Below are 27,005 nucleotides of genomic sequence, written 5' to 3' on the forward strand. Positions count from 1 at the left end.
ATATGAGAAGAATCCAGTGAGCCACAAGGATCAACCAAAGCAGATCTTGCTTCCTCTTTCATCACACACTTTTTCACTTCTAAACTATACAATTCTGCCAAACTGGCCTTCTGTCTGTTTTGCACATCCCATAACACTCCATGTTCAATCTCTGTTCTTTGGCATGTACTATCCCACATGCTTCCCCTCTTCATTTATACCATGCAGGAAGTCTGATTCCCCCAAACTGCTAGTATTTTCATTCCCAAACTACATTTTATTTTATTAATTTGAAAAGGAAAAAAATCCTTTCATATATGCATTTATAAATGTATTTGTTTTCTTTCCTATTAAAATAATAACTTTGTAAGTAGAGATTTCTTCATTCTTTGTTCTTGTATTGTCAGAACCTAGTACAGTTTCTGGCAAACAGCAGGTGCTTAATAAATGATTATTACTTGACACATAGATTGTTTCTCCTTTCTCAGTGGCCTAGTCACTTAACCTCTCTGAGGCTCAATTTCCTCCTCAAAAAATGATGGGGTTATATTAGATGACTTCAAGGTCCCATCCAGCTTCAGATCTAGGATCCCATGATTAATAGTAATTCCAGCTAATCCATGCTTTCAATGAAAGCATTTGTGACATGTTTATCAAATTTCTAGCCTGAAAATTGGGTTAAATAGGTAAAACTATGAGCATTAGAATAAAAATTTTCCCCGCCCAAAATTTGCCATGCTGCAGCCCTAAGTTGAATCTAATATTGATTTAAATTCAATAGGACTAAATATGACTTTTGCTTTGGTTCAAAAAAATCAAATTCACAAGACTTCATGTTAAAAAAATATTTGAGGGAGGAGAGATCATTGACATCCATAGGATTTAATAGTTTGATTTGGCAGTCAGGAGACATAAATTTGTTGTCATTGTAATTCAGTAATTTTCAATTGTGTCTGATTTTTTTCTTCCCATTTAGGGTTTTCTTAGCAAAGAGACTAGAATAGTTTGCTGTCTCCTTCTTCAATTCATTTTACAGATGAGGAAATTGAGACAGAGTAAATTGTCTTGTAAGTATCTGAAGATTTGAGGTATCTGAAGATTTGAACTCATGAAGATGGAGTGTTTCTGATTCCAAGCCCAATGCTCTACCCACTGAAGCATCTAGTTGCCTATATAATTTTAACATAGGTTTTATTAAGAGAGAAGTAATAACTTTAAAGTATAAAAACCTATTGTCCTGGGCTCTTCTCCAATCATTTGTGTTCACTTCTGGATGACACATTCTAGAAAGGACACTGATAGACTGGAGAATGACCCAAGAAAAAGAGTCACGAACTAAAAAGGACTAAATTCATGCAGCCTGAGAGTCAGATGAAGGAATTTGGGATTTTTAGTCCAGATAAGGTTTAAGAAGCAGAAATAGAGGGGGGTATCTAGATTGCCCAATAGTTAGAGCACCAGCCCTGGAGTCAGTGAGTTCAAATCCGACCTCAGACAATAATTACCTACCTGTATGACCTTGGGAAACTCATTTAACCCCCACTGCCTTGCCAAAAAGAAGAAGAAGAAGAAGAAGAAGAAGAAGAAGAAGAAACAGACATATGGAAAAAAAGGGATTCTTCATTCTGCATGGTGGCAATGGACAAAATAAGGGCCAATAAGCAAAGCTGTTAACAAAAGGCTTGAGATATCATAAAAAATAAAATTTCTAAAATTTGTAATTATTTGAAAACTAATTGAAAAGAACTCCTTTGAGTTCTTTAAATATAAACTTCTCTTGTGTTCTTCAAGCATAATTTGTCAGAGGTTTTGGAGCTGTGATTCTTGAACAGATATGCATACAATTAGTAGAATATAAGGTTTCTTTATATTTTGAAATTCCATGATTTGAAAGAAGATCATTGATTAATTTTTTCTATAAGCTCTCTATGACAACTGAAAACTCACAAGAAGAAGATTCAAGAAGACAATAGCATTATTTTTCAATGATCTTTTCTCAGGTTGTCCTTGAAAGAAGTTATTTGGAAAAGATGGGATATAATTAGAAAGGCAGTTCTCCAAGATGGTTTCTGGAGGAAGTTGGTCCAAGCTTCCTTAAGTGAAACTACAGCATTACTCACCCTGAAGGCAGCATCAGTTATTTCCAATAATGGCCCACTCTCCATGCACTGTAGTAGATGAGTCATTAGGGACATAGATATTCTTCACTTCTCCAGTATCTATGCTAAAAAGCAACCTGTCAAGCCCTGGAATTAGGGCATCAAGATAAGAAGGATAGATATGCTGCAGTGAAAGTGTACAATCAGTGATCTTGTAGAACAGATATAAAGACAGATAGAGAGGAAGATATTTCATGATAGTACGTTTATGTTCCCTTGACACAGATCCATCATAATACAACTGCCAATTTGGACCTAAGCTGGTAGTCTTTTCCTCCCCCCAAAATAAAAAAATTCCTCCTAAGAAGGAATGGCTGGTTGCAGCAGCTGTGTGGACAAATGAAAATTCATCCATCTGTCCACTACCCAGATCCGTTTTGTTGGTAAGACTATGCAAATAAGCTTAGAAAGTGTATTCTGCCTTATGACCTCAGTCCATGGAACCAAAATTCTAAAGACCTCCTACCCAATCTTCAGGCTATCCTTCCTATGTCCTGGAAATCGATGTCATAATTACTTGTTAGGTAGGTGAAGTGGATTGATATTTATGGGAAAAACTGCATTGAAGATAGTGATATAATTTTAAATAAGATTATAATGGTAAACAATGAAATCATAAATAGTTTCAGCCTACATATTACTGCATACTTCCAGAAAATACTGATTTCCAAAGAGGCATGTCATTGTTCCAAAAATCTCTTAGTTTTTTAAAACCTTTCATAACGCAATTCCCTTTTTTTCTTTTTTAGTCTTCTTTAACCTTAGTCCCCTCCATATATTCCATTATCCAGTGACATTGTCCTTAGTAGAAGTCATTCCATCTCTTGACTCCTTGCAATTTCAGGGTCTATCCACACTCTCTAGAATTTTCTTCTCATCTCACCTTCCTGGTTTCCTTTCAGTCTCACCTAAAATCCCACTTCTTCAAGAAGATTTTCCTGGTTCCTCTGAGATGATCACCTATTTATCTTGTATATATATCTTGTTACATAGTTGCTTCACTGTTGTCTCCTCTATTAAACTGTTGGTTCTTCAAACAGGTTTGTTTTAGACTTGCTTATATTCCTATCGCTTATCACTGAACCTGACCCAAAGTAGGCACTTTACAAATGCTTGGTAACTTGTTGAATATTAAATGGGTAGTTAGTTTTCTATTTAATATAGTTCCTCTTTCAATGCTCTTTTACTTGTTGGTAATTTCCTAGCACTTTTCGCATTGTCTAAAATAGTGTTATGTTTATAATAGCTGTCCTGATATTTTTTTAATGACTGCATAAAAGACTATTTCCTTCATGAGATATCCACAGGTCTCTGATTCTCCAGAGATAGTCCTCTGGGGAAAATATACCAGGTTCCAAATAGACTTTCCTTTCTCTGAAAGCATCACTTCTTTGTTGTCCTGTATTCTATTCCACTAGGATCTTCATTAATTCTAACATTAATAAAAGAGGATTCTATCTAAATTGGGTCTAAATGATGAGAGTTTACAGTGTTAGCTCTTCCAGATGGAATAATGCCCTTGAGATAAGAAGCTTAAATTCCTTACCAAAATATGTCAAACTGAAACCATTTCAGTTCCTATTACCAAAAGTATGATAGACATGCTTCTTGATAAAGTGGGCTTTCAGCAGCCTTTATTTGATAAGAGTTAACATTTATACATAATTTTAGACTGTGCAAAATCTTCTGTATACATTATCTCATTTTATCTTCACAACAACCCTGTGGGAAAAGGTGTTATTATCCTCAATTAAGAAATGAGGAAACTGAAGCTGAGAGGTTAAGTTTTCCATCATGCAGCAAGTTTTCATGACAAGGGCCTCATTTCTCAAATATATAGAGAACTAAGTCAAATTTATAGGAACTCAAGTCATTCCCCAATTGCTAAATGGTCAAAGGATATGAAAAGACAGTTTTCAGATGAAATTAAAACTATTCATTTTTTTTTTTAGGTTTTTGCAAGGCAAACGGGGTTAAGTGGTTTGCCCAAGGGCACACAGCTAGGTAATTATTAACTGTCTGAGACCTGATTTGAACCCAGGTACTCCTGACTCCAGGGCCGGTGCTTTATCCACTACGTCACCTAGCTGCCCCAAAACTATTCATTTTCTTGAGAAAACATGTTTTAAATCACTATTGACTAGACAAATACAAGCAAAGGACAATTATCAATGTTGGAGAGAATGTAGGAAAACTGGGTTACTAATGCATTGTGGGTGGAGTTGTGAGCTGCTCTAGTCATTTTGGAAGAGCAATTTGGAATTATGTCCAAAGGGCAATAAAACTATCCAAACACTCTGATCCAGCAATATCATTACTAGAATTATATCCTGATGAGATCATAAAAAAATGCAAAAAGACCCACATAGAAAAAAAAATTAGGCCAGTTCTTTTTGAAGTTCATTCCAAAGAATTAGAAATTGAGGAGATGCCCATCAATTGGGGAATGGCTGAGCAAATTATGATATATGGATGTGAGGAAGTACTCTTGTTCTATAAGAAATAGAATGGGGGGGGGGGCGGCTAGGTGGCGCAGTGGATAAAGCACAGGCCTTGGAGTCAGTAGTACCTGGGTTCAAATCCCGTCTCAGACACTTAATAATTACCTAGCTGTGTGGCCTTGGGCAAGCCACTTAACTCCATTTGCCTTGAAAAAACCTAAAAAGAAAATAGAATGGGCAGTCTTCAGAAAAGTTTAGAACTTTTAGCATGAACTGATGCTGAGCAAAGTGAGCAGAACCAGGAGAGCATTGTAACTCATTAATAGCAGCATTGTGAGATGCTTAACTCTGATGGACTAAGCTCCTCTCAGCAAGCATTGATCAAGGACAATCCTGAAAGACTTGTGATGGAAAATGTCATCCATATACAGAGAAAAAGAAATGGACTCTGAACACAGACTGAAACAAACTAAATGTTCACTTTCTAAAACCTCTTTGATTTTTTTCTCTCTTTCTCATGACTTGTTTCCCCTTTAGTTCTAATACTTCTTTCACAATATGACAAATAAAGAAATATGTTAAATGTGTTTGTACATATACAACCTATATCAGATTACTCACTGCCATGGGGAAGGGAAGGGAGACCTGGTAGAAAAATGCTTACAAAAAAAAAAAAAAAGATGAATGTTGAAAACTAATTTTGCATGTAATTGGAAAAAATAAAATAAAATAATATAAAAATGTTCAAAAAATTATTGATTAGAGAAATAAAATTTAAACACCTCTGAGGTACCACCTTATTAATACCTAGCAAATTGGCTAATTTGGCAAAAAAGAAAAATTATAAATGTTGGAAATGTATGAAAACTGGGAAACTAATGCATGTTGATGGGGGTTGTAAATTGATCCAAACATTTTGGAAAGTAATTTAGAACTTTGCTCAGAGGAGAACCAAGAGAATATTGCACACAACAGTAGAAAACTGTATGATGATCAACTGTGAATGATAACTATTCTTAGCAATACAGTAATAGAAGACAATCCCAAAGGACTCTTAATGAAAAATGCTTTCCTTCCTTCCTTCCTTCCTTCCTTCCTTCCTTCCTTCCTTCCTTCCTTCCTTCCTTCCTTCCTTCCTTCCTTCCTTCCTTCCTTCCTTCCTTCCTTCCTTCCTTCCTTCCTTCCTTCCTTCCTTCCTTCTTTCCTTCCTTCCTTCCTTCCTTTCTTCCTTCCTTCCTTCGAATGCACATGTATAACCTATATCAGATTGCTGTTCTTTTCAGGGAGGGAGAGGAATGGGAAAGAGGAATATAATTCAGTATTCTAAACTTTAAAAAAAAAGAGCTTTAAAAATTGTTTTCACACAACTTGAAAAATTAAAATATTATTAAAAATCAAAATTTTTAGTATGGGTATTTACACCTCAGCAGGGCTGGAAGTTTTTGTTGTTTTGTTGTTGCTGATTTTTCAGATGTAAAAAAGTGATGAAGAAAATATTAACAATGCAAATTAAACTGATACACTCCCCTTCCTTTTGTCATCTAAAAGTAAATCAAAGTTTTTTTTTGTTTTTAGGTTTTTGCAAGGCAGTTAAATGGCTTGCCCAAGGCCACACAGCTAGATAATTATTAAGTGTTTAAGGCCTGATTTGAACTCAGGTTCTCCTGACTCCAGGACCAGTGCTCTATCCACTGCTCCACCTGGCTGCCTCCTCAAAGTTTTTTTTAATCTTTTAAAAAGACTCAAATTCCACACCCTCCTATCTTGATAAAATATTCTCTGCTCATTCTACTGTCTTTCCAACACAGGATAGACAAACTACCAAAGATTTAAATACTATCTTTTTACTTACAGATATTTATTTCAATAAAATATTCCCCAAATAATTATTCTCTTCCTCTACCTTTGCTATTTCCTGATTTTAAAGTAATTTCTCCTTAGTTTCAGGGTGAAACTAGTAACAGGGAGATGACTGACATTTTATTAAACCTCTCCTTACTCTTTGGAAAGAGCATGGTCCTGTGTTTTGCCAGCAAATAGACCTGGAAGATATGGGTATGCCCATTATCTGAAAATGTGTCATATTATATATGCAAAAATCTAATGGAATATTATGTTCTTTTACTAAATCAGAGAATGAATTAATCTAAAAGCTTAATTTAATCATTTAAAATTCATTAAAAAACTCTTTACAACCACTCTCTCATGATAAGATCACAAAGAAAAAGAACAATGGGTACCTGGACCATAACCAGGCCAGTCAGTAGGCTAGTGTTTCTACCAGCAAGAACAAGGTCATCATGAATAGTGTCAACCACTGTGGAAGACTCCAGGAGGTTAGCATCTTTATTTCCTATGTGCTGCCCAAGTTGAATGCAAGATTATGTTTATACAAGAGCTTCATTATCCAAAGCAAGGAAATTAGGAATATAACCCATGAGTCTTGAAAAGATTAGAACCTCTCATTCCACTTTAGATTAATGGATTCTACACCCAGACCTCCCAAGCACACACTTATTATCAGTTATCTCCCCATCGAGATATCTGATTACTTTAGAGTAAAATGAGTAACTTTCCATTAAAAAATATATATTACAAATTTGTCAGTGTTTCTGCCAATTAAAACTTTGCAAAATTGATAAACTCTTAATTTCTATGTGCTACCTTGCATAGAGACAGGATCACCCAAAAACAAATTAATTGTGTCTGTGAAGGGAGATAATAATGCAAATATCTAATCTCTGATTTGAAGTAATTAGTGATAAATAAATGATACACCTCTTTGAGATCTTCATTCTTCTCAATTTTCCAAATCTAGATCTATCTAGGTCTAGAATAGCAATTTTTAATTAAAAAAAAATCTGTAACAGACCTGTATGTCAGTCTGGTGGAGCCTCGAAACCCAGACATTTTCAGTGTGAGTACTGATACCTCAAATATTAGCAAATGCCCAAATCAGATCTTAGTTTAATGACTATTTTGTTGATTGTCTAGGCTAAAACAAAAGTAATAAAGTATTAATAATTCAAATTACACTTAAAAATGTGTCATGTTTACTGGTTGTTAAACATTCACCCAGTCCTCCCTTATGGGACTTCTCAGAATAATGTTTTTAAACAAACTAAAGGAAATATTGCTTTTCTTTGCAAATTCATTGACATTCCTACTGTTCTATGACACTGGGTTAAGAATACCTATCCTAATAAGCAGGTAGTTTTCAAAAGAAGAAAATAGAGCTATACATAATCATATAAAAATGCTCCAAAGGATTACTGAAAAAAGAAGTGCAAATTAAAACAACTATAAGATACCACCTCAGACCTATGAGATTGGCTAAGATGACAAAAAGGGAAAATGATGAATATTGGAGAGGTTGTGGGAGAATTGGGACATTGATGCATTACTGGTAGAGTTGTGAATGGATCCAACCTTTCTGGAGAGCAATATGGAACTACCCCCAAAGAGCAATAAAATTGTTCATACTCTTTGACCCAGCAATTCCAATTCTAGGTCTATATCCAGAAGAAATGATAAAAGGTCCACATATTTCAAAACATTCATAGCAGCTCTTTTTTGTAGTGGCAAAGAACTGGTATATGACTACTATGGAATATTATTGTTCTATAAGAAACTGTAAATGATCTGATTCTAGAGAAGCGTGTAATGAATTATAGAAAGTGATGTGAATAAAGGAAGCAGAACCAAGAGAACATTGTACACATTAGCCACAACATTGTGAGTTCATCATCTTTGATGGATGCAGCTCTTCTCAGCAGTTCAGAGACCTATGACAACCCTAGGAGACTTGTTATGTACAATCCAGAGAATTTCAAATATTTCCGATTTCTCAATTTCCAATTCTTTGCCACTATCCACATCCAGAGGAAGAAAAATAAAACAAAACAACAAACAAAACTACAGAATCTGAATGAACACTATGTTCACTTTTTTTCTATATCAGTTTTTTCTTTTCCCTTAGTTCTAATTCTTCATTCAGAAAATGACTAATCTGTAAATATGTTAAATACAAAGGTATATGTACAATGTTCAAAGACTGTTAGTTTTTGAGGGGAGGGGTCTGGGAAGGGAGAATGGAAGGAAAATATATAACTTATAAAAATGCATATGCATGTGGATGAATGTTTAAAAACTTTTATAACATGTAAGTGAATAAATAAAATAAAATATCAATTAGGGAAAAAAAAGAATGCCTAGAAAGACCACAGTGATGCTACAATCACACTCAAAATTACATTGGATTCAGCGATTTTTATGCTTATTTTCTAAACTTATTCTGTATTAGAGGAACCAGAGACAATATCCCTTAGTAGAAAATCAAATAACAACTCTTAATATAGTTCTAAATAACAGATGGAACCATCCTTAAGGAAAGTTCAATTCAAAGAACATTAATCAAGCATCTGCTGTATGCACAGAAATGTATTAGGCACTAAGGAAAAGGCAAAAGTTAGCTGATATAATCCATGAACTCATTTAGAACATGACCCAGGTACTGTTTTGGGGTTCAGACCATTGATTTAATTAATTTTAGTAATTTGAGGTGAAGAAAATTCTTCTTCTGAAGATCTTCACCCATGTGGCCAAAGGAAGGGAAGAGATTCCACAGTTAATTAATTCTGAGGGAAAATAATGAGTGGGGAGGGTTCCATAAGCATTGTAGTATAGCACTCCAAAAAATCTGCCAAAGAACAAGTGTCAGGCATGAGTTACCACTATCAAAAAAACATTTCTGATTTCTAAGTTTCTTCTATCTCCCTAAGTTCAAAAATTTTCATCTATTAATTAAAAACTAGAAGTAAAGACAAGAAAACAATGAATATGAAATTGAAGACAAAATCGGCATGGAAAGGACATGAACAAAATCCAAATCTATTCAAATGTTTGCTAATAGCAATTCACATGAATCAGAGTTCAAAGGGTCTTCAAAGGAATATAGTACACGCCTTTCAATTTACAGAATTAGGAAACTGAGATCTTTGACTTTTAAGTGATTTCCTTGAATTCATAAATAGCAATCCGTATTTTGTGAAATTCAGTTTATAAATAAGAAAATTGAAACAGTGGGGCAAAATTTTGTGGTTCTTGCTGATTAAATGGAGAAAAACAATGTTTGGGTACCTCACTACCTCCAGCCTAGATTTTTGAAGGAATGACTGGTATTGCTGATCACAAGGACAATTGAAGGTATTTATAAAGAGTAAACTGATTATGCTACCTCTACTGCTTCTTTTGCATTTATAGAGCTCAATACAAGGAAATAATCAAGGGGAGCTTTAGTAGTGAGTGACCTGCTAAGATAGCTATGTTTTGTCTCTAAACAGAAAGGAGTCCTACTGCTCAGCAGAAGGAATTGCCTAGAAGAATCTGCTGTCCAAAACTCCATAGCCACAGGGAAGAGAGATGGGCTGAAAGAAAAAACTATAAAACAAAACCATAATACATGATAATAAGATCACTGTTGTCTGCATTTCTCCTATTCTATTTTCTGAAAGCAGGAATATTTCGTGTGAAAACCGGTTTTATGCCCCAGCAATAAAGAGGTATAACTATAAAAATATATGTCATATCAGCAGGCATGTCTCTAAATAGAATGTTTTACCAAGTTTCCCATGAGGCATCTGAAGCCCTTTAAATTATAGGGTAGATGAGATTCCCTGCAGGGCAGCCTTTGAACTACAGCTCATTGTCAATCTAAAGCAAGAGTAGAAAATGAAGCTTTGTGAAATGTAGGAAAGGATACATATTCTTCTCTCAGCATGTCTAAGTGTCTCCCTTAAAATGGGTACATCCTTCAGTCTAAGAAAAGAAAAAGAAAGTAGGATAGTACAAGAAATATTAACTAAATGAATTCCCACGATGCAGAAGGAAAAAAAAACGGTAATAAACACTAACTTTTGACCAAGGTTTCTGAATTCTCTACTAATTTCAACTGAAGGACAATAATCGTAATGGAGTCCACACTAAGGGAGGGGAGGACAATAACACCAATAATTCAAAACAATTTCTGTTTGATAAGATAAAATTTCTATTTTTCTTTCTAATGCACTATCATTACTATTTTGATCTAGATATGTGAGTTCTTCACCATAAAGATCTCCAGATGAGAAAATTCCTTCTACTAACTCAAATAAATTCTTTTCTTATTGCACTGATATGATAGTGACTTATCTGGGTTGCATAATCAGTATATGTTAGAGCCAGAATTCAAATATGAGTCTCCCTGATTAGCTTGCTATCCATCCTACCATCTACTTAACACATTAAATAGTATATACTCTTTTCCTTTGTCCCAGAAGATACGTTTTTCAATCTATACTTTTCTAAAGTTAATATTAATATAAATGTACACCCTTTTTAACATTTTAATAAAAAAAATTCAAGGTTTGGGGAGAAAAAAATAGACTAGGCAAAATCCACAAAGTAGATAACCAATAATTTATTGTATTCAATATAAACCCTCAACTATTATAACTGGCCCAATATCACACTTATATTACCAAGGGAACAACTCCACTGTTCTCCTTCACATGAAACCAAGAACAGAATTCCATCTCAAATAATTTTTAAAAATTACACAAATTTGTTTCTTGATAATCTTCCTTGGCAATAAGGGAATTGGCGAGCACAAGGACAGTTGCCCCTCATGTACCCTAAAGCTAAAAAGAAATAAATGCAAGGGAATGATGCCACAGTAATGTGTTGATGCTGAATTCAAACATGAAAAAGGGATATAGCTAAGAGTATACCAGAAACCTCTCAGGTGGCAACTATTAGTGATATACCAATAATATCTCTGCCTTCTCATAAGTGTGATTCTGTTTGACTTGCAGAAAATAAAATAAAATAGGGAACTCAGGGTTTGCTACTAGCTACCTGTGTGGTCTTGGACAAATTACTTCACCTCACTGTATCTCAGTTCTGCCATCTGTGAAATGAAGGTTAGTTTTTTCTCCCCCATGATAAAATTTGAAGTCAGATGAACTTGAGCTCAAAGTTCCTGATTTGATCTAAGGATCTGAGTTCAAATCTAGATACAGAATTAGCTAGTTAGGTGACCTCAGGCACTTACCTCTGCCTGCCTCAGTTTCCTTATCTATGAAATGGGGATAATATTAGCACATATCTTCCAGAATATTGTGAAGCTGAAATAAAATAATAATTATAAAGTGCTTTGGAAGACTTAAAATGCTACAAAAATGCTAGCTATGATGATGATGATGATAATCTGACTTTTGGTAATTCACTTAGCCACCATGGGCCTCTTTTGACCCATCTATAACAAGAGGCATTTGAATTAGTTGAATTCTAAGGTCTCTTCCATCACTAAATCTTTGATCCAAGAAAATATATAAGGTGTTACTGTCTGAATATTCTCTACTCTCATTTGAGGTATTCCTGAATAGGAGGGAGAATTCTGTGGATAAAAGAAGTGAATAAAAGGTAGAGATGACATGGGGACTTCTCTTCCTTACAGGTCCTCTGAAGCTAACTTTAAAAAAATTAATATTTAACACTTTATAGTTTTAAAAAACATTTTCCATATATTATCTTATTTGATAGAATTATTCTGTGAAGTGAGCAATATTATATTTTATCTTCATTTTACACAAAAACAAACTGAGACTTAGACTCACTAGAAAGTATCAAAGGTGGGAGATAAACACAAAAAAACTGATAACAAGTCTAGAACTCTCCCTAAGAGATCATATTTCCTCAGTATTGTGTTACTAAGCCCTCAAAGAAGAATGGGAACAAAACCCAGGGTTTTCTTCTCAAATTCTTCTTATCTTTCCATTGCTACCTTTCTTAAAATTAATAGTTCCCTTGATAATAGCATAGACAAGCTTTACTCATTTGCTATTTCAAATTTAATCAGAGCCATTTGTAGAATTTACAGTAGATTATGTAATTTCTTAACATGATTAAGGACATTCTATTCATTGGTCTATTAGAGGAAAATAATAGGAGGTGTTCAAAATGGCTCTGCCTGGTGTTAGTGAAGTTAAACATAATTGGGGAAAATCTTCATATCAATATGGCCATAATATTAGAAAGTATCAATTATAAATAATGGAAAAAATCATTAACCTCTTTACTCCATACATAATATTTTGATTTTAAAGGAAACCCAGAGAGTATTGGGGTTTAACTGAGTCACTCTCTAGCTAGGGAACATCAAATCAGATGAATAGCAAATCAGAGATGAAAATAACTTTCAGATTTAATGGGTTCTTATATCAACTATTAGACAAATTATTTCCATTTGCATCATAAGAAATTAAATTTATTGGATCATAGATTTAAAACTTGGAAGAGCCTCTGAGGCTCTCTAGTCTAACTCTCTTGTTTTACAAATGGGGAACTGAAGCAAAAGAAGAATGAGTGACTTGCCCAAGGCCTCATAAGAACTGTCAGAGGCAGAATTTCATTCAAGGTCTTCTAATATCAAAGATGGTATTCTTTCTGTCTAACCAATCCCATTCAACTCAATGGGTATTAAAAGAAAAAAAAAACTTTTGCTTTTTCTACCACCAAAGTGGAACAAACTACCTGTCTACTAGGAAGGAGAAAAGTTTGTTCCATCTCTTTATATTTGCTTCCCCATAACTCTCCATCCAACAACAAAGATGTCCCATTTTATCAGTCAGAGAAATGCAGGGAAAGACACAGCAGGGAAGTAATATTTATTTTAACCCTTCTGATAAGGTAAGAGCTGAGGCTGCCTGGGAACAACTGCTCCTTCTTTTCCTTCAGACATACTGTCAAGAGCATCTTAAGGTCAGACTGTAAATCATGTAAAATATCTTTATCTTTTCAAGGCAGTTCTCCTTTTGTATAATCAAGGACATTTGAGGTCAGAGAATTCCAATAGTACAGGTTTCCAGCAGTGAAAGTGAGATTTTTTTTTTTGGTTGACGATTACTTCTAGCTAATATAGTCTGCTGCTCCCATTGGCAGCCCAGCTTTTGGAAGGGACCATATAAGGTAAATCTCACTACTTTTTACTCAATTTGATATAGGAAGTATTTAGATCCTCCATATTGACAGGTGATTGAGGTTTAGGCAGTAGTATAAGTAGTACATATGTTTAAATTGACTCTCTGGGAAAAAAATGTATTCATGACACACTTTTCAGTTTAATCTGCATTAATGCTTTTCTCTATCCTTTTCTTAAGTCTAGACAATAAAAAAACAATAAATCAAGTCCTGGTTTTTAGCATTTGCCAATTTTCAGAGTGCAAATGCTTATATTGAAAATTTAACATTTTCTGTTGAGCATACCTTGAGTTTAAGCCAACTTCATCAGCTCAGTGAAATTCTTGTATCTCAATCCAGACACCTAAGTCTAGTCCAACCTCTTCAGTCTTTCTTTTCATGCTCAACTTATTGCCTATTTGCTAATTAGTGTCTTACTTTCCAAGGGATCTGTATTTACTTGAACTGAGTTAGTTTGCAACTAATAAAAGCATTCCCCCAATACAAGCAATGCTGTCCTGTCCTTCACTCCATTGGAAGAGAAGGAAAAAGAGGAAGTTCACACAAAATCCAATGAGTTATAGAAGACTGAGTTAGAAAGGATGTGTCATTCATAATTAGTTGTAATAGAAAGAATATTGGGAATGGAGATTATTATTCTTAGGACCTAGGACAAGGCTATTAGACTCCACTGTTAAAAAATATCATTATTATTATTATTATTATTATTATTATTATTATTAATGCCATGAGCCTCTTTGGCAGTCTGGTGAATCCTATGATGGGAAATCTTCTAAAATAAACTATAAACGTACATTAAGTTTACAAAAGAAATCAATTATATTTAAATATATTTTTCAAAATTGTTTAAAATGGACCCCATTGAATCTAATTATTTATGCCTCAGGGTTTATAATCACCAGGTTAAAAAATCCTGCTGAAGATATTTTTATGTTTATGTACAAAATGATGTCATTGGAGCTGGCTTAAACAGCTTCCACTGTCCTACTGGACTTGAAAGATCTAACTTGATTGTCAGTACTTTTCAGCTGTAATGTTATATGAGTTGATAATTTCCCATTTTCTAGATGATAAAAATAAAGGTCAGTTGCTGAAGATACTCACCTAAGTTTTATGGGCTAAAAAAGCAGATGATTGTAATGGTTGCATATGTCTATTTTTTTATTCTAATTCTTTTCTTCATGAAATAGTTTACCTTAAAACAAAGCTACAGTGTAGAGGTAACAGAAGGAGAGGGAAAATAAATTGAATTAATAAGAGGAAATAAACCCACAGAAGAACTCTTGCTTATGCTGATTCCATTTAAACCAACAACACCTGATAGATAGAATCCAACTTGGCTAGGAGATTTAAGAAACCAATGAATGCATTTCATAAGTCCTGTTTATTTGTTCACAGAAACAAGTGAAGGTAGGATAGGGTGTGAATACTACAAAGTGGATAAGACTTTTAATCAAAAAAAGGGAAAAGAAATCTATGGTAATTAAATCTCCACAGCATAATTTCAAAACTAGAGAAGAGACCAGACCAAATTGGTAAACCATCCACTTGCAATATTCTAGAAGAGCATAGGGTAAACAGTATGATTCTGTGATGAGTAAATGATGCCAGATCAATTTAATTTTCTTATGATAGAGTGACATGTCATGCAGAAAGAAAGGGAAGCAATGGATGCAGTCTCCCTGGGCTTCAATAATGCTTTGGATCCAGTCCCATTTCACATTCTCATCAATAAGCTAGGAAGATACGGTTGAAGCCGGTGATTTTAAAATATTTACACACTACTGAGCCCTGTTGCTTCATTTTCTTAAGCTTTACTCTAAAAAAATAAGCACAAAATGGTGGGCCATTGAACAATCCTAGGAAAAGTGAACAAAATCAGGTTGGGGGGAAAAGAAACTCAGTGACTCCAAGGAGCAACAATCATGCCCAAGGGAAATATACTGGGAAAACCCTCAGGATAAAAAAGAGATGTATAACAGAAAGAATATTGAAGTGGGATGCACTAATCAAGTTGAATAATATTATAACCTGATTGTTACTTTGATTCTGCCATTAACTAGCTGTGGTTTGGAAAATTCAAATCCCTGAGCTCTCCTGGGATCTCCTTGGAAGGTCCTGGTCCCCAGGATGTTATATGAGTAGTCTAGGTCAGGATTATACAATTTTTAGTATGGAAACCGTTGAAGTGGAGCATGAAGGCATGGCTAATGAAATCCTACCAATGCTTACCACATACCATCTTTTCTGATTCAATTTCAGTTTCTTTGCTTTTTTTCCCCTCTCTCCACCCCATATCATTTCTTTTTCTCTCTTGCCCTTGTTATAATATATTGATTTCCATAGGCAATGTTGAGTCATGCTATTAACCATTAAGATAAAAAAATTTACACCACACTTGAGAGGTCTCAGTTTGCTTTCTAAAAATAATATGCAAAGGGTCATTTTCAATGATTGGGATAGTAGTGAATTGTTGAGAGGATGGAGGGATGATAGTACCAATCAAACTGACCCAAGGATTTATATTTATTTAACTTTAAAAATATTGATAGTCTATATATTTTAGTGGCGGCATTTATTTACATTATTGACAGAGTATAGAGCAGTGAAGTTTGAGTTAGGAAGATCTGGGTTCAGATCCTGCCTCAGATCCTTACTAAATCCATAACCCTGACCAAATCTCGACCTCAGTTTTTTTTTTATCTGTAAAATGAGGTTGATCACTTCTGGGTTCCCTCTCAGTTAATAAATTATTGATATCCTATAATATATTCTCTCTTTCTATATCCCAAAGAAAATGTATTATTACCTTAATTTTCATTTATGATATCAGTCTTTTTCTTATCACCCAGACTTAGAGCATATAATAAGGAAAGTGTGGCTAGTTGTCAATTACTGAACACCCAATCTGATATTGTCCCAAACTTTCACTATTTTTTGGCTGTGGAGACCAAGTCTGTGAGCATAAAGTAGTCCTATATGACTTTCTAACTTGTCCTTCAATTAATCACCTCTGCTCCAGATTACTGTGCAGGGCTCTGCTAGAGTCACATGAAGCAAAATGAATCCTTCTGCTGATGAAACTTCTCCATCTGCAAAGATAGCCTGCTGCCTGGATAATTACTATGTGTAACTCACATTAGTAGTGTGGAGGATCTTCGGAGATGTGCTATCAGGGCAGTCCCATCACTGATGGAGAGGTCCCATGCCATCATCGGTCATTAGTGTGCCAGCTGCCTCTGTACTTACCTAGGTCTGCCCTTTTAAATACAGGATGTAATTGCTTGCTTTTCCCAATCCCCTAGGGAGTGAATGAGATCCTCTGTGCCACACACACACACACACACACACACACACACACACACACACATGGACCCCAGATTGGAATGAGACACCATGTACTCCAGCAAAACCTAATCTAGTCCAAGAGCCCTACAGAGGAAGTTAGCATGATCAACAGATCAAGGTAGAATAAACTGATCCTGGACTCCTCCAGGTCCTAGTTGCTAGTGAGTAGAATAGAATGTAAGACCAAAATTGATCAATCGATAAATCTGGACTGACTAAATTATCTAAATCCCTAGATTTGAAATAATACATGGAGGTATTTTTCAAGCACCATCATCAATATTATTAAAATGTGTAGTGGAAGGATGTAGTAGAAAAAAAAGCCTAGAATAGGAGTTAGGAAAGCTAAATTCTAGGTCCCTACCCTCTTCTAACTGGCCAATGGCCTTGGGTCTGGTCTTCCTTCTCTTAAAAATGAGAGGAATGGATGATATTGTCAAAAAAAGGCTCCAGCATATCCTTACCACCCAATCCCTCCCTCTCAGGGGGTGGGAATCCTAAATAACCTCATCCTAAGAGAGAAAACTCTTTGGATTTGTTTCCCTTCCACAATATAAAATCCTATCTGATGTTAAGCCCTACCAGGTTCTGTCACATCCTAGTAGCTCTTGCCATTCAGGAGATGACTCTTGCTCCATAGTTCACTCCCCTTTTCTAATGCTTCCCATCTGTAAATTTAAGCCAAAGTGAGTTTTAGAAAAATCTTCCTATGAGGGAAAAAACAATCACACTAATTGTCCAATAAAGAGCCTCTTTGCTCTAGTCATACTTTCTAACCACCTCTACCCCACCAGAAACTTGGAATCTCTCCCCTGGCTTTCTTCCCACTTCTACCACTGTCACCAACAGGAGGTTCTCTTGTGCCAGGGGCCAGGACACCATGCCCTTTTCTCTGTTACTTCCTGCAGACTCCTTGCCAGAGTCCAACTGGTGTCCTTCCCTTACCCTTTCTAAAATCTACTTATGAATGACCTTCTACTCTCAGAATATATATATTCCATTTCTTAATAAGTTTGTTTAGCATGTAGTAAATACTTAAGAAATGTACTTAAGAAATGTTCTTTCTTTTTTCTTTCATTCACTCACTCTATTACTGTCTCTATGTCTTCCTTTTCTGTTTTCTTCTCCCCTCCCATTCTCTCTCTCTCTCTCTCTCTCTCTCTCTCTCTCTCTCTCTCTCTCTCTCTCTGTCTCTCTCTGTCTCTCTCTTTGTCTCTCTCTCCCTCTCTGTCTCTTTATCTCTCTCTGTCACTCTATCTCTGTCTCTCTCTTTCACACACACACATACATAAATACACATATAGACACACACACACAAAGACAAAGGAGAATCAAATTCTTTCTGATTTTATATATATGTATATATATGTATATATATATATTCATATATATATATATATATACATGTTAAATGAACAGAACTAGACAACTCTAAAAACTCTTACATATATCTTTGTCCAACTAGTTTCCTGGAGATCTCTCACACAGTCAGGTTTGTGTCCTTTCGATATTATTAGGCAACTCTGGTTCAGAAACTTAAATTCTACTTACTTCACTCTCCTCCCTGGTGGAACTCACATGAATGATGATTTTCCTTCCTTTAGCCTAGTGTTTGCCCAGTTTCCAGTTCCTAGCTATTAGGTAGAGTCTTATTCATGACATCCCTGTACATAATCAGTAAGGCACACTATGGACCCCATGTTCCTTGTATACATGTATTTTAGTCACTGAATTACCATTCTTTTTCCCTTTTCTCAGGATTCATAATAGATATCACACAGTGCCTAAAGGACTCCACAAAGGAGCTCACAAAGACATCTCACTAACAAACAAAATCTTGAATGTTCCTTCTAGCTCTAAAATTAGCAACTTTCTATATTCACAATATAATATAACATATATATTTTCAATAAATTTCCTGAAACCACTGGTGTTTATGTGCAAAGGACATCTACTCACCATCTTGTTTAAGAAAAGGACTATGTGCTCACACTTTTCTAGAGGTCATGAGATAACAGAATCATAGATTGAGAGCTGGAAGAAGCCTCGGGAGGCTATCTAAATATTCCAAACCTTGTCATTTTATAGATGACAAGACAAAAATTTAGTCACTGTCAAACAAGTAGTAAGCCCAAGAGACTGAGCATGACCCTGCTCCATCTATTCTTTCAGTTACCCCACAAAAGTAATAGGTGACATGTATGCTTTTTTCTAACAGGTTTTAGAGTTTTGTTTCAATTCCTAGCAACATTCTATGTATGATATAAAGCATGTTATTTAAACCAATAGAGATTCAACAAGAAAAAAATCATGTCAGATAAATATCATTTCTTTAAAAGAAAACAACAAGATCATTTAGATGAGTTTCCTTTTCATATGAAGCCAAAGTTTCAGATAAAAAAAAAAGATTAACCATACACAACTAAATTAAACTTCAAACCAAATCAAATCTCCAGAACTTTAACCTATTACTAAAATAATTTTGTGACCAAACAAGATATAGAGAGTATTCATTATTTTACATAAAATGAATAATTTCATTAAAGTAAAAAAAAATTTACACAAACAAAACCAAATGTGGCCAAGATTAGAAGGAAAAAGGAAACTGGGGAAGGGGAGATTGGGAAATTGGAATAATTCTTTGATATAGGTTTATTTCTCACATATATGGAAAAATAAGTCAAATTTATAAGGATAGGAATCATTTCCCAATTGATAAATGGTCAAAGAATATAAGCAAGCAAGTTTCTAAAGAAAAAATCAAAACTACTTATAATCATATGAAAAATGTTCAAAATTACTACTCATTAGAGAAATTCAAATTGAAACAATTCTGAAGTACTACCTCACACCTATCAGATTATGTATTATGATCGAAAAGGAAAATGATAAATGTTGGAAGGGATGTGGAAAAACTGAGATGTTAAGAGTTGCATAACTGATGTGTCAATGTCTCCTAGCTAGGTAGTAGAAAAGCAAAAAACTAGAAACTTCCCTCCCCCTCCAAAAAAAAAAGAACCATTTCATGTCAAACTTGGAAAATAGATTGAAAAACCTCACCTTCTTAAAATGGAAACTGAGTCCCAGTGAAACATGCTGACCCTTCTAGGATTACATAGACATTTATTAGCAGACCCAAAACTAAAACCCAGACCTTCTGCCTTACTATTCAATGAACTTTACTGAAGAGCCAAATATGATCGTGCTTGGCAGAATTCACACTTGGTGAAATGAATTCACTTTAAAAAGTGCTATCTATAGAAACTAGCCCTGGCAGAAAATGGTTTCTTGCTTAAATCGTCAAGACAGTTGAAGCCCTTCCAGGGACCCTCGATGTTTGAAAGCTCCCACTTCTGTGTCTGTACACCCTCTGAGGTTAGCTTTGCCTGGGTTGAGTTTGACCATTAGCATTGCTGTTTTTAGAGCTGTCAAAACTTATATGGAACTGAACTCATCTTCCTGAAACTTTCCACAGAAAAGGGATAAAAGTTGTATATTCTTTCTCTTCTTTATGAAAAAAAAAATTTTCTCTCACAATATTCCAAAGATTTTGTTTTTGTTTTTCCCCATGGAAAGGAAAGGAACTTTAGAATCCATGGATCTTGGGATTGATAAAAAGAATGTCATAAAATAGTGAAAGAAATATCAAGGTAACATTCAGCAACTTGAACTTGATGGAATTCTAATTATGCACATCACCATACTTGTTCAACCTATCCCTCATTGTTCCTCTAAACTTATTCCTCTAAATTTATTGCCATTTTTCCTCAACACCTTATGATTTCCACCTCCCTATCTTAGTCTGCACCACTTCTTTCACACAATATATCCTTTTGTCCCATCTCTGACTGACAACATTCCACCCCTTCATTAAAGCTGAGTTCATCTACTTCCTCCAAGAAATCTTTTTTTCAGGACCACACAATGCCAGATGTATAGTAGCAGGTCCATTGTGCCCATGCACAGCAACTTGTTTAAAAGTTCATCGTTCCTATACCAGGATAGTGATCTGTATTCTTGTTAGATACTCTGTCTCTGAAGCTTTCAAATCTCTGGTTAAATCATTTAATCTCTAAATGTGCAGTACTTCCTAGCAAATGAATTTTTAAGCCTCAACATTTAATTAATGTAAGTGCATTTTGTCCAAGAGACTCAAAGTATTTTACATATACAATATATCATCTTACAGCTCTCCTGTTGATACAGATGAGCTATAGCTCATGACTTATAAGTTAAGTATATCACTTTTATATAAATGAGAAAACAAGCATAGTCAGTAGTCAGATCTCCCCATCTTTAAAGAAACTTCCTCCTGATCCAGTTGTCCTACCTCGATGCCATTTTTTTTGTATCCTCTCACCTAGTCTTGTCTGTATTTTAGTTTAACTTCCCCAACCACTTTCTATATAGTCTACCATTTGACTTAGGTCAGAACCACTCTCTTCAAATTCTTCTCTCAAAAATCACAAATAACCTTCTTTTAGACACATCTAATAACTTCCCTTGACTTGTGAATTTATTCTGGATTCTCTTTCTGGAACTCAGTTGTAGGTGTTCTCTAATCTCAGGTCTCTGAACAAACTCCTTGAGATGTCTACACCAATCTTTTTTTAAAATTTTTTTTATTTAAGCCAATGGGGTTAACTCACTTGCCCAAGGTCACACAGCTAGGCAATTATTGTCTAAGGCCAGATTTGAACTCAGGTGGTACTGACTCCACTGTGCCACCTAGCTTGCCCCCTCTCTACACCAATCTTGATCCATATCTCCACCTGGTTGTACTTCTTTGGGTTTACATGACACTATTCCTTCCTTGTTTTCTTCCTACCTGCCCTTTATCAATTACTCTAAATATCAATGTTGTGTAAAGCTCTATCCTAGGCCCTTTATTATTATTCTTTCCCTCCACACACTCTCTTGGTAACCTTATGAGCTCTTATGGATTGAATTATAATCTCTGTGCCAGTGATCCCCTGCACCCCATATATATATATATATATATATATATATATATATATATATATATATATATATATATATATATATATATGAATTCTATTTTCTCTGCTGAACTTCAATCCTAATCACCAGTTTTCTATCTGGCATTTTAAATTGGATGGCCTGGAGACAACTCAAAGTGTAAAGTAGAACTCGCTATATTTGATCCCCAAGATACCCTTCTTCTATACTTGTCAAACGCATAATAACCATTCTTCCAGTCTTTCAGATTCCTTGGCATTATCTTTAATTCTTCTATCATTTCAATTTTTCCAATCAATTTGCCAAATCTTGCCATTTTTACCCCCTATAACATCTCATCCATCAAATCCCTGCTTTCCACTAGCACAGCTATCACTTCAATTCGGGCCCTCATGACCTCTTGCCTGGAATACGACAATGACCCCCTCTATTTGGACTCCCTGTCTCAAATCTTTCCTCAATTCACCCTCCATACTACTATTGAAATGATTTTCTTCAGTAGCAGATCTGACCATGTTACTTCCCTATGCAATCAACTCCCATGGCTTCCTGGTACCTCTACGATCAAATAGAAGTGCTTCTTTTTTAGTATGTATAGGTCTTCACAATTTTGTCTGTCTACCTCTCTTTCCAACCTTGATGGACATTACTCTTTGCCTGATGTTTTCCTTAACCAAATTAGGCATAGCTTTTCTGTGATGCACATATTGATTATTTTATTTTATTTTTTGTTAATTGTTTTTGTTAATTCTAGGGTATGAGTGAAAAGAACTTTATTTGAAGTAGATCACATTGATTGATTTTATCAGTTTGAGCTTCAGTTTTCTCTTTTGTAAAGTAGGTTTGAGTTATTTGATATGTAGTCACTTCTAGCTCTAAATCTATGAACTACAATTTGCAATGTTCTTTACAAATCTTAAAATCCTATTTAAAGTTTAGCCATTATTGTTATTGTTATTATTATTATTATTATTATTTAATACAAGAGAGAGTTCTGCCACAGGAGAATGTTGGCATGATTGGGAAGTGAAAGTGATGAAAAATTAGCACTATATATATATACATATATATGTATATATATACACACACACACATACACACACACACACACACACACATATATATATATGCTCTAATCTCCATATGACCACCTAGCAGACATACCACAGCAACACTTCAGAGAAGCCCTTTTACATTTATGAGCCTTTGTTATTTTTCTGTAAAATTGAATCAATAATATTTATGGCTATCATTTGAGACAATTTGTAAGAAGCAATATATAATATATATATATATATACTCACAAATATGCACATATCTATTTTTACTCCAATTGTTATATGTTCCTGTATATGTATATATATATATATATATATGTGTGTGTGTGTGTGTGTGTGTGTGTGTGTGCACAAATTTATAAATGTACATAAAAAGAACAATTGATACATATTAATATATAGTTCCAAATAATTCTACAGGCATAAAACACATATAAATATTTCTTTGATCATATACTTCTATATATATATATATATTTCTTAAGGCATTTATTGTTTCATACATATTATATATAGACTGGGTCTATGATTAAAGACTTCATGGAATACTCAAAGGTTAAATTATTTCTGAGATTGTTACAGCAATATATGTAGAAGGCAGAAGCCAGGTTTCTATTCACTAGTCCACATTCCCTATAAGGTACTATATAAATGACACCTATTACTAGTGAAGGAAAAAAGAATGTTTATGTAAATCAGTGTGCTATAGGCTGGTTAGATGAGGCCCCTTCACCCACTGGAGACTATAGTTCCTTTTCTCACTAAATTGAAAAAGCAAATGGATCTGAAAAAAAAGAATTTTCCTTATTGACTCGAAATCTGCCTCAGTTGCTGAGGTGTCGTTGGTTGGCCAAAAACTGTTTCTCATTCTCCCAGATTCCCCAATCAGTTTGGTCTTGTAAAGAGCCAATTACAGTATTTCTCTTTTGACAAGTTACCTTGAATCCTCAGTCTCACCCTTCCAGATTACATATGAAAATAGAATCAGACAATCTAACATGTCACTTAGGGAGAACTGTTTCGCCTCTAGGCAATACAAACATGAATGAATGAGGAATGATTTCAAAAGAAAAATAATTAATTTACTTTTTCCATTAAAAAAATAAAATAAAACATCAGCCTCTTTTTTAATGGGTGAGTGTGTATGCTTGGAAGAGAAAAGTAATGTTTGTTAAATTCTCCCTCATCTCCCTCAGGATCTGCACCCCTGGAAAGGTCAGCTTGCTAGCCTCAGGTTTAATTCCCTTTCTAGCTGCTACTGTTCAGAGGTAAATGCTCGCTTTTTATTAAAAATCAAAAGCACAGAAGCTTGTAATCCTCCAGACTCATACTTTCCCCCTCCTTTTTTTTTTTTAATAAAAATGGAAAGTTTAGCTCAGAGCAATAGCAGCTAAAATTAGAGCGAAATCAGCAGCTGTTCCTCAGGGAAAATGGAAAAACCAAACAATGTTTTGTTTTTCTGTTTCTGTTGCAGTGGATACATTTTCCCTCCTTTAAATCTGGAAGACTTTCCAAACATTTACAGATTTTAGCAAAACAAAATATAATGTTAGGAAGATGTTTTCCCCCCTTGTTTCCCTAAATGGTATTAGAAACCTACCTTTGGGTAACTATATAAAGAACCTTCCCCCCCACATAATGCACTTCCCACATCGAAGAACTTGGGGAAAATAGCAAAAATTAATGTTATCATTTGGGATAAGCAATTATTCCCAAGTACTTTCCTTCCTTTTCTGCTTTCATAAGACTGTATCTGCTTTGAATTTGGCAGGGACCCCAAAGAATGGATTACTCTGAATATTCTACTCTGATAATAATGAAATAAATGATAATAGATAATAAGAGGAGGTAATCCTGATATAGCATGTCATAGTTGAGATAGAGCTAACCTCAAAGTCAGAAAAGATTGATTTCAGTAACTGTTATGACAAATATTTCTGTATGACCTTGCACAGGTCACTTTGCTCCTTAGTAAACTATGGCAACTCTCTTAACACTATGAGCTTCAGGGGCAACTAGGTGGCACAGTGAATAAGAACACCAGCCCTGGAGTCAGCAGAACCTGGTTTCAAATCCCACCTCAGACACTTAATACTTAACTATGTGAGCTTGGGCAAGTCACTCACCCCATTGCCCTGAAAAAAAATTAAAAAAAAAAAAGACCATGAGTTCATAAAACATCTTCTCTGAATTGGATGAGTTTCCCTTCTGAGAGTTTCCTAATCTTCCTCTCAACCAAAAAAAAAAAAAACCACAACAACTTCTAATCAAAAACAAGAAATATAATTATATTATATAATTATATAACTCACAATCTTCAAATGGTGCTTTAAAATTTGCAAAGAGCCTTCTCACAATCACCTTGATAAGCGGGCTATGCAGGCACTATTAATTTCATTTAACAAACAGGAAACTGAGGCTTTGAGATATGAAATGCATGCTTCCATGGCTTCTAACTCAAAAAAGCAGGATTCAAGCCCAAGTTTCTAACTATTCCAGATAATTGTATAACTCCAAAAGTATGGACAGAAATCTTTTGAAAATTGCTACGTATTTAGATATAAGTTAAATATTGTTCATCTATCAGATTTCTTTTCTTTACTCTACCTCACACCTAATCCCTCATATTTTACTCTTTCCACAGCAATCTTTTAATGTCTTCTTAAAACAGTTAAGGATAATCACCATTGCTCTTTATCATTTATAAATGAATCTGCTTAGCCTGCCTTCTATCTAGAGTGTCTAAAGGATCTTCTCATCAGCTTTTCCCTTGGCAAATTGAGCAGTGTCTCACCTAGCATAAACTCTGAAATAAGTACCTTCTAACTATCAGCATGGCTTTCTTTTCCATTTTTCTTTTTATGTCAATTATTGACTTAATAGTAATTAACAACAATTTTTCAATATTTGAAGAATAATAAAGAGGACATTATGAAATTTTGAATTGTTTTTTAGTTTATTTTTCTTATAATCTAATAAATTGTGCAAGAAAATAAAAACCTGCATTTGTATCTTTTTCTGAATATATTTTCATTTCTCCTTTGTTATTAAAAATATTATTCAAAATGCTTCTGTATCACTACCCTCTAACCCACCTTCCTTCCTCCCAAATAAGCCATATATATAATTAAATACATAATATATAGTATATGTACACACACAAATTATAAATATAATATTTCAATACTTTGACCATGTCTGAACATGGAGGTGCCATTATGTGCTTCCATCATCTCTCTGCAAAGAGATAAGAAGAATGCCTTATTATCAATGTATATATAGTTATGGTTCCACTATTTCTTTTTCATGAAGCACATTCTTTTGACTCTTGAGAAGAAACATTTTTCTCCCCATGAATAAAAATTTTGTTTTGATTATTTGTACTGAATTGATCATTCACTAAGCAGTACATACAGTTGTTTGAATTGATCCATCAATTTAGCGAAATAATCAGTTGACAACCAATGATGACTATGATTGAGCACCTTGTAATAAAAAGAGATTTAAAGTCAGAAATCATGGAATTTACTGTGACCTTGATTGAGTCACTTATTATTTTTGAAATCTCAATGCTTCTTAGTTGTATGAACAGTTAATTCACTTAAATCTCTTTGTCTTAGTTTCCTCATCTGTAAAAATGAAGACGATAGTGGCACCTACCTCCCAAATCAAATGAGATACTAATTATGATCTCTGGAACATAATAAGGTCTATATTAATTAGATTAGCAATATTGTTATTATTTTTATTATGATTTGTAAAATCCCAAAGGGGTTTTGAGGATTATACAGAATAAATTCCAGAAAAGGTAAGGGTAGAGTATGAAGAACTCTTAAAAATTTGAGCAACCTGTTTAATTGACTAGTCATCTAGGAGTAGTCATTAGGTCAAATATCTTACCAAACTTCCAACCCAGGTTACAAAAACTGAATCCCTTTAAACCTTAATTTGTACATGCAAATACTCGTCCTTTTCATTATTTCTCTACTAAGTTGTGTTGGTGACTTTGGTTCTTATAAACT

The 27,005-nt window shown here is 34.5% G+C and overlaps 1 protein-coding gene across 2 annotated transcripts in view; it reads right to left on the reverse strand.

Annotated features, from left to right (window-relative positions):
* The window catches only part of LSAMP (limbic system associated membrane protein), an 801,725-nt gene that overhangs the window by 656,048 nt on the left and 118,672 nt on the right, over window positions 1–27,005 (reverse strand). The window lies entirely within an intron of this gene.

Source organism: Macrotis lagotis, chromosome 1 (genome assembly GCF_037893015.1).
Source record: "Macrotis lagotis isolate mMagLag1 chromosome 1, bilby.v1.9.chrom.fasta, whole genome shotgun sequence".
NCBI lineage: Eukaryota > Metazoa > Chordata > Mammalia > Peramelemorphia > Peramelidae > Macrotis > Macrotis lagotis.